General features: G+C 29.9%; 1 protein-coding gene across 6 annotated transcripts in view; it reads left to right on the top strand.

The window, feature by feature from the left end:
* The window catches only part of LOC117168895 (CD151 antigen-like), a 1043984-nt gene that overhangs the window by 814609 nt on the left and 218416 nt on the right, over positions 1-10959 (top strand). The window lies entirely within an intron of this gene.

Below are 10959 nucleotides of genomic sequence, written 5' to 3'. Positions count from 1 at the left end.
ATCGACTCGGGATACTTATAAGATACTACCATGATTTTTTCAGATTTTTTGGTCCAAAAATAAATAAGGCCAAAAACCGGCCTTACCGACCCTCCCCCTTTAGAATTACTAAATGGAATTAGTATAAAACCTTGAATAAACTTACAGTGGGCTATATTTCGAGTAAATTTTAGCAAGCAATATTGCTAGACTGTCTTAGAAGTCTCAACTCTGTTTCTTTTTCGGCACATGGTAGCGCTTTTTGAATGACATCTAGGCTTGCTTTCTTGAAAGGCTTATGCCCTTGACAAATAATTTTATATTTAGGATAGAACTTCGGATCATTCTCTTTGACTTTAATCTGCAATCTTGTTTCCTTTTGAATATCCTGAAGAGCTTGAAAAAAATCCTCGAAAGCAGCACTAATTTTGGTCCAGTCTCTTACGAAGTCAAAACGACGACATGCTTTGTCCAATTCAACAGGCGTCAATCCAAAAAAGGCTTCCAGTTCATCTTCAGTATCACTTCGGGTTAGCTTTGAGCAAGTGGGCGGATTTTGCAAACCTTAAAAGTTTTTAAATGTATTTTTTTTGCAGCGTTAATTTTGTAATTTAAAATTTCCAAATAAGTGGTTTTATTTCACAATCCCATTTATTTATGAATGTTTTAAATAAATATTGGTAAAAAATAACATTTTAATTTTAAACAATTTTTCAATATGGGGAATAATCGTTCGTAACGCCTCTTGTGGAAAAGCGTTGAAATACAAGTTTTCCAAATAGTATTATTTCTAATTGAAAGCGTTCCAAATGGCACACTTGTAAATTGAACTTTGAAAATTGGAAAATTTTATTATAAAACATTTGAGATTTTAGCATTTCTAATTTAAAGAATTTAAAATTAAACGATCTTATTTTGAATTGAAGAATCTTAAATCTTAATAATTTAAGATAAAAATTTCGAAAATAGGACAAGTTAAAAACTTTCAAAATGAAATATTTTCAGATTAGAATTTTGAAAATTCCTAACAACTTTCTTCTGTAGATTATCCTGTTAGTTATAAATTTTATTATTTAGTTGAAAATTTAATAATTTTCGTAAAAAGACATCCATTTTGGATGCAAATTGTTGTTAATTGTTATTTTAGTGTTAGAAAGTGAACTGGAATCTTCTTTGGATAAAAATTTAATTATTTTTTCACGGTTTTTTTTGTGAATAATTCATCTGTCTCAGGAGAAATTTCATCTTTTTTAAATAAAGAGGTAACTTTTCGGTTGAAAATTCAATCCTTTTTTTTTTATTCAAGAATTTACCTGATTTAGCAGAAATTTCACCTTTCTTGGATGAAAATGTAACTGTTTGGTTGAAAATTCAACAATCTTGTAGAGTCATAATTTTTGGTTGAAAATGCTACTGTTTAATATAATATTTGGGTGTTGAAAAAAAACTGAAATATTTTCTGGATGAAAATTTAACTATTTTTAAAAATTTGATTTTATATAATTAAAAATCCATTAGTTTTTTTTAAATGTCCTATTTTTGGATAAATATGCAACTATTTGTTAGACGATTCAACTTTTTAGTTAAAAATTCATCCTTTTTCTTTGAAAGAATTCGTCTTTTCGATTAAAATTTCAATTTTTTTCGTAGAAAATTATTTTTTGTAAAAAAAATTTAATTTTTAATTTTGCAAAGTCAACTGGAATCTTTTTTGGATAAAATTTCAACTTCTTTGCCTAACAATCAAGGAAAGAAAAATGATATTTAACCAAAAAGTTAAATTTTCATTTAAAAAAAATTAAATTTCTTCTATCACTATGTTAAGAAATAACTTTTTTGTTACAGATTAATATTTGAAATTAAAAATTCATCTCTTTGGTTTAAAATTTTAATTATTTTGTTTAAAATAAATCTTTTCTAATTGAATATTCAACTACTTGGGTAAAAGGTAAACTATATTGTTACATTTTTTTTTGATTGAATGCTTATGTCTGATTGGAAATTTAACTATTTAGTGGGAAATACAATTTTTTCTACAATTGATTTTTTAACAGAAAATGTAACTCTTCCATTTTTTAAGATTTATATTTTTAGATTAAAATTCGCCTTTTTTGAAAAAAAATATTTTTTTGTTTGAAATTTCATTTTTGTTGGATAAAAATGGTTGAATTTTAATAATAATTATTTGAAATGAAAAATTATTCAAAGAAAAGCAGAGAATTTTTGAAAAATTTTCGGTTTTGCATTCTTCCGCAAGAGGCGCTACAAGCGATGCAAACTAACGAAACCCGAATTCACGTGCCCTGAATAAATAAAATGAAACAGTTATTTTTTGAAAGATGGTATTTATTTATTGAAAATATAATAAACAAATATCTTTAGGTATATAAAAATTCGCCTAATCTTCCAAGTTTTTTTATAATTATGGTTTGAAAAAAAAATTTAAAATATGTAAAATCTTGTAAATTTTCTTTCGAAAATTTTAATAGGCTCGTGGAAATATTTTTTCTTGCTTGATAAACTGATATTTTTTAAAGTTATTTTTTAATATAATATGTAAACTTTTATTTTCAACAAACTTTATATACTTATACAAAAAAATTGATTCCATTGGATTTTTAATAAATAAATAACATTGAATAAAAACAATTATATTTTTTTGGTATTTTTCAAGCGTCTTATTTTGTCACGACACTATAATTTTTAAACTTGTTCAAACTTCCAAAAAAATGTAGGAAAAACTAAAATTATAGAAAAACTTCAATATATCCCAGTTTGCAACTAAAAAATTAACGGTACGGATTGAAAGATTTCTAGAAAAATATAAAATGATTTAGGTTTTATTTAAAAACTATTTTTTTAATTTTGCAGAATTTTCAGATATTTAGGAAAATTGAATTATTTTAAAAGATATCTAGAAGTTTTGATGTTTTAAAAAGATTCGAAAATAATTTTACGCTTAAACAGATTTTTCAAAATTTTGACGAAAATCTAGATTTTTAAAGATTCAGAAATGAAATTTTTAATCTTTTTAAGGATTTTGAATGGTTTTAGATAATAACAACATTTTCCTGTGAAAATTTTAAACAATTATTTATTTTGGAAAATTAATTCTTTGACATTTGAAAAGATTGCTAAAAATGTCGAAAAAACATGGAAGATTTAAAGGGCGTCTTTTAAATAAAAAAATATTTGTTACAAGATTGGGAAAAGGGGTTCAAGTTTAATTTTAAAACATTAATTTTAATTATTGACGATTTCAAAATGTATCAAAAATAAATATGTAAGACTTCATGACAATTTAAATTTTTTTTAAGGATTTCCAGAAAATTGTGGAAAACTGATTTATTTCGAAAGAAATTCAGAAAGTTTTGAAGTTTCTTAAAAATTCTCAAATAATCTTAAACTGGAAATGGTTAAAAAAGTTTGTAACTAAATGTAAATTTTTGAAGTTATAGATATAACATTTTAAAGATTTCTCAATACTTTGGATGGCTTCATGATAATAAATGAATTTTCTTAAGTTCCTAGCAAAAGTTTAAATCATTTTCAATTCTGAAAAATTAGTTTTTATTAAAATTCATAACAATTTCTACAATTTTTGTAGAATATTCTACTATTTTTCATATAAAATAGAATAGTTTTTTTAGATTTTTTCGTTTTTAGTTGAAAATTCAACTACTTGATTGAATGTTTAACTACTATGTTAAAAAGATTTTTTTGGTTTAATATTTATCATTTCATTAAAAAATTTATTTAGTTATTTGAATATTTAAATAGTTTGTTGAAAATTTTTTCTTTTTCCTTGTTCAAAATTAAGCTTTTTAGCCGAAATTCAATTTTTTTGGTTCAAAATTCATCTTGTCCGTTAATAATAAACATTTTTGGTTAAAAATCAATATTCTTCGTAAAAGTGTAACTATTATTGTTTAAAAATGTATCTAATTTGTCGAAAAATAGTTTTTTTGAAATAAAACTTAACTTTATTAACTGAAAAATGAACTGTTCCAAATTTTGTAGAAATTATATATTTTTTAGTCGAAAATTTAACTATTTCAATTTTCGTTCAGAGTTTACTGTTTTTAGTTAAAATTTTAATTACTGGTTTGAATGGTCAACTACTTTATTCAATCTAAATGTTTCTGGTTAAAGATTATCATTTTACTTGACAGTTTATTTTCTTATTTAAAATTTCAACTATTTTGTTGAAAATTCCTTCTTTTTGGTTCGAAAATTCATCTTCTTTGATCAAGTTTTTTTTATAATGTCACTGTTTAATCCAAATTAATAGGTTTTGGTTGGGGATTTTACAATTTCCTTAAAAAAATGATTTTTGTTTGTTTGTGTATTTAAATTTCTTCACTTACACTGACCGCCCGAAAGTACCATCAAGGCAAATATAAATAACTTCATCGTTAACGTTTATAAATATATCAGAAAATTGAGAAAAAAGCTATATATACTTTTTTTGGACTGACATCGTCGTGTCCATGTGGGACCATTTATATATTTCGATTTTTGACACAGTCACCTACAAAACGAGATACAACTTAACCTAATTGTGCTTATTGCCTCTATTTAATGTGCCTTTTTTGAGTAGACAACAGGCGTTTGAAAAATATTTGTTCTTTAAAAAGTGTTTTCTCCAAACTGTAAAAACGTTCTAATAATGCTTCTATAAAAGGCTGGTCTCAAAACAGAAAAACAAGAATGATTTGCAATCATCCATGTAACCTAACAAACGTGACATCTAACATTTTATTTAAAAAATAACAATTCGATATTCAGTTATCTTGTCAAAAAATTAACTGAAATTCAAACTAAATCTTTCTCCGTCAAAATTTAAATTAGTTTTTTGAATGTTTCTTGTTTGCTCTAGAAATTTTTCTGCATTAGTAGAAATTTAATGTTTTTTAATGCTTTTTTTTGCTTTATAATTTTTTCACCTTTTTGCTTGAATTAAATTTTTTTTTATTTAACATTAAAATATATTTTTCGATAGAAGTATCGAATGACTTTTCAAATTTGTGGATCGATTTGTTTACAAAAAAATGTTGTTGATGTCAAGATCAAGGAATTTCAACAATAAATGTTTTTTTTAGATAAATTTTTACGTTTTCGAAAGATTTGGAAATGTTTGATCGGATTTCAAGAGACATAACATATTTAAGGTATTTCGTAGAGTTTTTTAGGATTTCAAAATATTTTAAGGGATTTTAAGATATTTAAGGGTACTTCACAAGATTTATAGGATTTTAATAAAACTTCATGAATAACATGTGATTTGAAAAATTTCTCAGATTTAAACAGTTTTTAAAGAGAAATTTAATGAACAAATATAATTTGATTTATATATACGGAATTTCAAATGACTCCTAGTTTTTTAAATAAATTCAATTGCATTTTGAAGAAATTCTTTAAACTATTAAAATTTCAGTGCTGGCCGAAAGTTGATCTCATTTTATTGAGATTTCTTCTTTTTAGTTTCAACACTCATTTTTTTCTCCGAAACATTTTTTGTATAACAATGCAACTGCTTAATCTAATAATCCAATTAGTTTTGGTTGAAGATTTCACTATTTTCTTCCAAATATGTTCTTTTTTTCGTTCAAAATTAATTTTTTCAACTTCAATTTTTTTAACTTTTCGGATTGCACTTGAAAATCCAAAAATTTGTTTAGTTTAAGAACATCACTTTTATTTACCGACGAAAAGTGCCACCAAGGCAAAGATTAACAAATTCATGATGAATGTTTGTAAAAATCTACCAGAAAATTGAAAAAAACACACTTTTTTGTACTGAGATAGTAGTAGTGATGCCAGACCGTTTATATACTCAGATTTTTGACACAGTTGCCTACAAAACGAGATAAACCTTACCATAATTAGCCCTTTCTCCTTTATTTAATGTGCATTTATCTTGAGTAGACAACATGCAATGAAAAATATTTTTTGTTCTAAAAGTGTTATTTCCAAACTTTACAAAATTCGAATAATATTCAAATAAAAGGCTGGCTAAAATTAAAAATAATCATTTATTCAATCTCATCGTTTTTAAACGAGAAAATTATTTTTTTAAATCGAGGGACGACTGAAAAATGTCGAAGATTAAAATTCTCGACACTGAAAAATTCCTGAATCAGAAAATCCCCGAATAAGTGAATTCGCCAATAATAATATTGAGAAACAATAAAAATACCTGATTGAAAAATTCGCGAATATTAAAATTCGTTAATAATAAAATTTCAAAAAATAAAAACACCGAATTGGAGAATTCCCGAATAATAATATTCTCGAGCAATAAAATCCCCTCAGTATAACATTCCCGAATAATAAAATTCATGAAAGTTTATTGTATTGCCGAATTGGAAAATTTCCGAATAATGAAATTCTCGACAGAAAATTGCCGAATTATACAACAATGAAATATTATTTTTACAAATTATTTTTAATGTTTAATTTCGGGAATTTCACAATTTGGATATTTTATAATTTGAAAATTTGCTGTCGGGAATTTTATTATTATGGAATTTTCTGAAGTTCATTACTGAAGTAAATTTCAACGAGGAATTCAATGGTGACTTTCATTTTGACCTTGAAGTTGAACTTCGTAACTTTTTGAAGGTCAACTTTGTTTTTTTAAATGGAAACCCCCTTTTTTACATCTGCAATCGCTTGAGCGGAAAATTCTACGTTCAGGTACGTACCTAAGTCATAGGTCAATTGTAACATTCAAGGTCAGTTAGAGGTTATTTAAAATTAACAAAGATTTCCAAGAGGTCAGTGTCATTCCTGAAGTAAATTTCAACGAGGAATTCAATGGTTACCTTATTTTGACATTGAAGTTGACCTTTATGGCTTTTGAAGGTCAACTTTGTTTTTTTAAATAGAAAGCCCCCTTTTTACATCTGCAATCGATAGAGCGGAAAATTCTACGTTCAGGTAAGTACCCAAGTCATAGGTCAATTGCAACGGTCAAGGTCAGTTAGAGGTTTTTTGAAATTAACAAAGTTTTCCAAGAGGTCAGTGTAATTCCTGAAGTAAATTTTAACAAGAAATTCATTAGTGAGCTCTGTATTGATCTTGGTTACAGCGTTTTGAATATTGTGAAATCATAAGAAAATTTTAAATTAAAAGTTCCAGGTGTTCTGGTGAGAGTTCTGTTCCTCCCCGAAGAATTATAACGTCCTATACCGTTTTTCAATACCTGAGTAAATACCTAATTCGATACCATAAGTCCTATACCGTTTTTCCATACGAATATTACGAATCGAAACTAAATTTACGTATTACGAATGCATACTCACTATCTTTCGCGAAAAGATTATTATGGCGCAAGCTAAACTTTCGGAACGATGGAGGGTATCTGTGTTAATGATGCGTGGTTGGGGAGATTGAGTTCGATCTTATGATTAAGTTCGTTTGCTTTTTAATCGCACTTTTCGTAATGGAGAAGGGTTAAATCCTGTCTCAAAATCAACAATTCAAAGAACTGTAAGGCGCTTTATGAATCATGGATCTATCAAGGACCTTCAGAGAACTGGTCGGCCAAAATCTGCAGGATCTGAGAAGATGCAGATGGACATAACCCAAACATTTGTTGAAAACCCACACCTTAGTTTACGTCGAGCTAGTAATGAACGTGACGTTGCTCCTGACACAGTGCGAAATATTTTAAAAAGCATTAATTTCCATCCTTACAAAGTTCATCTGGTACAAGTACTCAATGAGGACGATCCTGATCGTCGAGTTGAATTTCGTGAAATTATGATGGAGGAAATTGATAGAGATCCTCTTTTCTTGCACAATACATTATTTTCAGATGAATCTGCTTGCACGTTAAAAGGTGAAATTAACAGGCAAAATTGTATATATTGGTCCGACACAAATCCTGATTGGATGTTGGAGAGTCACACGCAATATCCACAAAAGATTAATGTTTGGGCCGGCATCTTGAATGATACATTGATAGGCGATAATTTTTAAAATATTTGGTTCCAGCAGGACGGAGCAGCGGCTTATTACGGTAGTGAGGTTCGAGCATATTTGGATACTCAGTTCCCTCAAAGGTGGATTGGAAGAAGGGGTGAAATCGAGTGGCCTGCTAGATCTCCTGATCTGACGTCTCTCAACTATTTTCTTTCGGGTTATTTAAAGAGTAAATTATAGTCAACGCAGCCGCAAAGCTTAGGCGAATTGCAGAATCGGATTCTGCAGAAGGCTACTTTGATTGATATGGAGATGATTTGTAATGCTGTAACTCATTTTTACAATCGCATACCTTTTTTTCAACAAGCTCAAGGTTTTCAGTTCAAACATCTTTAGTGAAGCGTGAGAGGAAAGGGGACTCACGCTAATGAAGCACCCCAGAGGGAACAGAATTTACTACGTCTACGTCGTTCTTCCTGGATAATGCTAAACGTAAACGGAAACTGCTTGGAAAAAACCTTTAAAAAACCTTAAAAACCCTTGAAGATCATCACCAAGATCAGTACAGAGCTTACCAATGGAAAACTTGGGTTATTTCAAATAACCTCTAACTGACCTTGAACATTACAATTGCTCTACGACTTGAGTACGTACCTGAACGTAGAATTTTCAGCTCTATCGATTGCAGATGTGAAAAAGGGAGTTTCCATTTGAGAAAACAAAGTTGACCTTCAAAAAACCATGAACGTCAACTTCAAGGTCAAAATAGAGGTCACCATTGAATTCCTCGTTTAAATTTACTTCAGGCATGATCTTCACTTTTTTGAAAAATATTTTACCTGAGGAAATATTCAACCGTACCTGGACTTTTTAGACACCCTGTATATCGAAAGCAGGTGTTTCTAATTGATAAATCACTGTCCTAATCCAAGCCTTAGATATAATACTATAAAATTAGAAGTTGGATAAAGGACGTGTTGATTTTTCGCGAAAAATAAAATTTTGAGAGACAGGACGTGGTCAGAACGTCGCGTAGGTAACGGATATTGCGTACTCAGGAGGAACAAAAGATTCGCGTATGGTGATTACCGGGATTTCTTATTGAAATGATAGAATCGAGATCGAGGATTGATCGTCCTTGCGGGTAGTAAGAGTGATAGAATCGAGATGGAGGATTGATAATTCTCGCGGGTAAAACAGTGATAGAACCGAATTCGAACCCCGTAGCAATAGTGATGAGCACGCGACCAAAAAGCAATAAGGACAGTGAAAGTTCAAGTCATAACCAAAATATCGACAGTAATAAAGTGTTAGTGCAAAATACGGAAAGTGAAAATAATAAAGTAGAAGAGTTAGGGAATAGATCCTTGGACGAAAAAGCATCTAACGCGGGTAGCAACAGCTTGTATGACAGTATGGCTGACGATGAAGGAAGAGTAGCCCATTACAGGGATGAGGTATACCATCTTTTGATCCTGTTGGAGGTGGTATTTACATTGATGATTGGATTGAAAAAACTGAACAATACAGTGAATTGTACCATTGGGACGATGTAGCTAAAAAGCATAACGCTCTGTCCAAGTTAACAGGTGTCGCTAGGTTGTGGCGCGATAGTTTGTTAGTAGCAAGGCGCACTTGGGAACAGTGGAAGGAGCTTCCAATCGAAGAATTTCCATGCACAGACAGTACGCTGAAAAAAGGAAAGAAGCCCACAATTTTAAACGACACCTAGGGCAAGACATAACAGAGTACTATTACCAAAAGTTGGCTAAATGTAATAGAGCGGGAATTTTTTCTAGAGAAGCCATTGAATGGATAGTAGATGGATTGAACAATAATCGGAATAGGGACTACTTAGGTCCACTGTCTCGTTACACATCTGGAAGCTAATTATTACCAGATTTGAAGGGTGCAACGCACATTTTAAATTAAGAAAAAGGTCATTCAAAAGTTGAAAATAAAGATACCAAGAATAGAGAAAATAGAAAGACCACAAAAAAGTTTACATGCTTTAACTGCAAAGAAGAAGGGCATGCTGCGAGTGCATATACAAAACCTAAAAATAACAATTGTTTTTTGTGCAACAAGCCTGGTCACATTGCGAAAGATTGTAGGTCGAAGAAGAGCAGCAGCGACTCAGCAACAGATGCAAGCAGTTCCAAGAACGTTCTGCATATACAGAGTAGTGATAAGAGAATGCTGAAATATTCCAAAGAAGCATACATCGGCGGGAAAATGCTGAAAAGCTATGTCGATTCAGGAAGTGAAGCAGTGGCGCTGAGGGAGGATGCAGCGAAGCAGTTGGGCCTTGAGCATCGTGAGTCCAGCGACCATCTTATGGGCTATAGCAACGGAGAAGTACGCACGCTAGGAGAACTTGAAGCTCAACTCGCAATCGATGGCGTGGGTCTGAAGAAAGATATTATAAACGTAGATGCGGTGCGGGCTTAGTTGCCCGCCATATATATAGACGGCGCGTCCGGCGAAAAAAGTCACTTCCCCTCTACCCACCGCTCCCCGTAGAAAGCACCCATCGATATAGTTTGCCAAGAGCCACTTGGAGCGCTGTAAGCAACACTCGGCACACCTTCGAGGCGCACTGATGGTAAGCTTAGCTTGGACAAGAACCATTTGGATTCAAAGTAAATTGCCAATTAAAATTTTTTTACATTTATAACTTTGCAAAGCTTGGTTGTTTTAATAAATATCACAAATATAATTCGATGGGTAATTTATATTACGGTTTCATGTATTTTCCACTAATTCTAAAATTATTAATTATAATTTTCATTCTATACATTGTCTATATATAGTTCTTTAATATTATTTAGTTTTTATTTTTAATTTTGTGGTCTGCAATTTCTACGGACTTTTTTTAGACTATTCATCTAATAAAGTTCTCGTATGTGTTTTCCAATTTCTTAATTATTATATATTCTAACGTTTTTTTAAAAATATAATTATAATTCCAAGTGATAGGAAAATTGTTCTTTCGGTTTTTAAATGTTAAGACGACAGTTCCAAGCCAGATTACGTTTCGCATTGGCAAAC

The sequence above is a fragment of the Belonocnema kinseyi genome, chromosome 3 (assembly GCF_010883055.1).
Source record: "Belonocnema kinseyi isolate 2016_QV_RU_SX_M_011 chromosome 3, B_treatae_v1, whole genome shotgun sequence".
Lineage (NCBI taxonomy): Eukaryota > Metazoa > Arthropoda > Insecta > Hymenoptera > Cynipidae > Belonocnema > Belonocnema kinseyi.
The sequence above is the reverse complement of the archived record's forward strand: the minus strand, read 5'-3'. Positions and strand labels throughout refer to the sequence as shown.